General features: G+C 42.5%; 1 non-coding gene across 1 annotated transcript; it reads right to left on the reverse strand.

Annotated features, from left to right (window-relative positions):
* Positions 1-473: 473 nt before the first annotated feature.
* Positions 474-580, reverse strand: LOC133037525 (small nucleolar RNA R71). Its single transcript, XR_009687612.1, has one exon. It is a non-coding gene; the product is annotated as a small nucleolar RNA R71 (small nucleolar RNA).
* Between the last annotated feature and the right edge of the window lie 2455 nt (positions 581-3035).

Consider the following 3035-nt stretch of genomic DNA (forward strand, 5'->3'; position numbering starts at 1 on the left):
TCACCGAAACATCGTAGATCATGGCTGCGAATGTGAACAATAATGCTGGAAACAATGGGGGTAATAACGGTAATAATGGAGGTGCCGTGGAAGATCAAGCTAATGGCCGTAGCTTGAGAGATTACATTCTCCCTACTCTGACGGGAGTGCAGTCATGTATCAGGCCACCGGCAGTGGATGCAAACAATTTCGAGATTAAGCCTGCCATCCTTCAAATGGTGCAGTCTTCAGTTCAGTTTGGTGGTCTCCCTTCTGAAGATCCTAATTTGCATCTCTCTAACTTCATGGAACTTTGTGAAACTTTTAAAGTTAATGGAGTCAGCGATGATGCCATTCGACTGAGGTTGTTTCCATTCTCGCTCAGAGAACGAGCCAAGAGTTGGTTGAATTCTTTGCCACCTAATTCTATTGCTACATGGAATGATCTGGCAACAAAATTCTTGTCAAAGTTCTTTCCTCCAGCTAAGTCTGCAAAGCTGAGAGGAGAAATCAATAATTTCTGCCAACAAGATAATGAATCTCTCCATGAGGCTTGGGAGAGGTTTAAAGATCTGATCAGGAGGTGTCCTCATCATGGTATAGAGAAGTGGATGCTGGTTCACAACTTTTATAACGGGCTGGTTGGTAATACTAGAACTTTAATAGATGCAGCAGCGGGCGGAGCTTTTATGAGAAAGAGTGCTAATGAAGCGTATGATCTATTGGAGGAGATGGCTCTAAACAATCAGCAGTGGCCAACTGAAAGGAGTCAATCTAAGAAGGTAGGCGGTGTGTTAGAAGTTGATGCCATCACAAAGTTAACGACTCGGAGTTGAGGCATTGACTAAAATCATTGCAGGGCAAGCTAAACAAGCCCAAATTGTTTGTGAGTTATGTGGAGGAAGTCATCACTTTTCGGAGTGTCAAGCAGATGTGGATGATTTGCCAATGGATGAAGCTAAAGCCATTGGGAATTTTTCACAGAACAACAACAACAACAATTATGGGTTCAACCAGGGTAACAACCGAAGAAATAGTGGGTTCTATCAACAAAGAAATCAGAACCAACAGTTTAATCAGCAACAAGCCTCTGGTGGAAGTTCTAGTTTGCAGACAGATTTACTGCTCCAATTTATGACTGAAACTAGATCTTCAATTAAAGACCTGCAGACTCAGATGGGCCAGCTAGCAACTCAGGTAGCAACCCGCCCTCAAGGGAATTTGCCTAGCACAACTGAAGTCAATCCCAAAGAAAATTGCAAGGCAATTACCCTGAGGAGCGGTAAGAAGTATGATGGGCCCGAGTTACCACAACCAATTGAGGTAGACGAAGAAATAAATGCTCAACCAGTGCAAACACCAACACCAACAGCAGAGAAGGCTACTGACAGCCCAGCAGCACCACCACAGTCTCCACCAATTAGTATTGATCATCATGTAAAAATACCCTATCCTCAGAGGCTCAGAAAGTCAAGCTTAGACAAGCAGTTCACCAAGTTTCTAGAAGTCTTCAAAAGACTTCACATTAACATTCCTTTTGCTGAAGCTCTAGAGCAGATGCCAAGTTATGTGAAGTTTATGAAGGAAATTTTGTCAAAGAAGAGGAAGATGGAAGGCTATGAGACAGTGGCTCTAACTGAAGAGTGTAGCGCTATTCTACAGAAGAAACTCCCTCCAAAACTCAGAGATCCAGGGAGCTTCACTATTCCTTGTACTATTGGTAAAATTGAAGGAATAAATGCACTATGTGATTTGGGAGCCAGTATAAACTTAATGCCTTTGTCAGTGTTTAAAAGATTGCAGCTAGGTGAAGCAAAGCCAACTACTGTAACTCTTCAATTGCGTATCGATCGCTAGCTCACCCTAGAGGAGTCATTGAGGATGTGTTAGTAAAGGTGGACAAGTTCATCTTTCCAGCTGATTTCATTGTTCTGGATATGGAAGAAGATAGTAATGTTCCTATCATCCTGGGGAGACCTTTCTTGGCAACAGGAAAAGCACTAATTGATGTTCAGAAAGGAGAGTTAAAGCGATCAAAGCAATGACCTATCCTACGGCTAGTGACAACTGTTTTGCAATTGATGTGGTGGATCAGTTGGTGGAGACAAAGACGCATGCTGAAGATCCTCTTAATCTGACTTTGGTACAAGAAGAGGTGGTGGAACAAGACGGTAAGGAAGCTTATGAGTATGCGTTGTGGCTCGATTCTTATGGACCGCTGAATAGAAAATATTATGAAGAGTTAGGAGTCATACCAACAAGGCCTACCCCATCTACTGAAAAGCCTCCTCAACTAGAGTTAAAAGTCCTACCAGAGCATCTTAGGTATGAATATTTGGGAGAAAATAAGACACTTCCTGTTATTGTGGCTTCTTCCCTATCTTCTGTAGAGACAGATAAGCTATTACGGGTTCTAAGGAAGCATACAAAGGCCATTGGATGGACTTTAGCAGATATTAAAGGGATCAGCCCTTCAACTGTAATGCATAGAATCTTAATGGAGGAAGGAGTGAAGCCAACCATTGATGCACAACGTAGATTAAATCCACCAATGAAGGAGGTTGTCAGAAAAGAAGTCTTGAAGTGGTTAGATGCCGGGGTAGCGTATCCTATTTCAGACAGTAAATGGGTGAGCCCAGTCCAAGTTGTTCCAAAGAAAGGAGGGATGACGGTGGTAAAGAATGAGAAGAATGAACTCATCCCAACCAGAACTGTCACGGGATGGAGAATTTGCATTGACTACCGAAAACTCAACAAGGCCACAAGAAAAGATCACTTTCCACTCCCATTCATTGATCAGATGTTAGACAAGTTGGCAGGACAAGAGTACTATTGTTTCCTTGATGGGTACTCAGGGTATCACCAAATAGCTATAGCACCGGAGGATCAAGAGAAAACAACATTCACATGTCCATATGGTACTTTTGCTTTTCGACGAATGCCATTTGGGCTGTGCAATGCTCCAGCAACATTTCAGAGGTGTATGATGGCTATATTTTCAGATTTAATAGAAAAGTGCATCGAGGTGTTCATGGATGATTTTTCAGTGTTTGGCT

This window comes from Cannabis sativa, chromosome 4, assembly GCF_029168945.1.
Source record: "Cannabis sativa cultivar Pink pepper isolate KNU-18-1 chromosome 4, ASM2916894v1, whole genome shotgun sequence".
NCBI lineage: Eukaryota > Viridiplantae > Streptophyta > Magnoliopsida > Rosales > Cannabaceae > Cannabis > Cannabis sativa.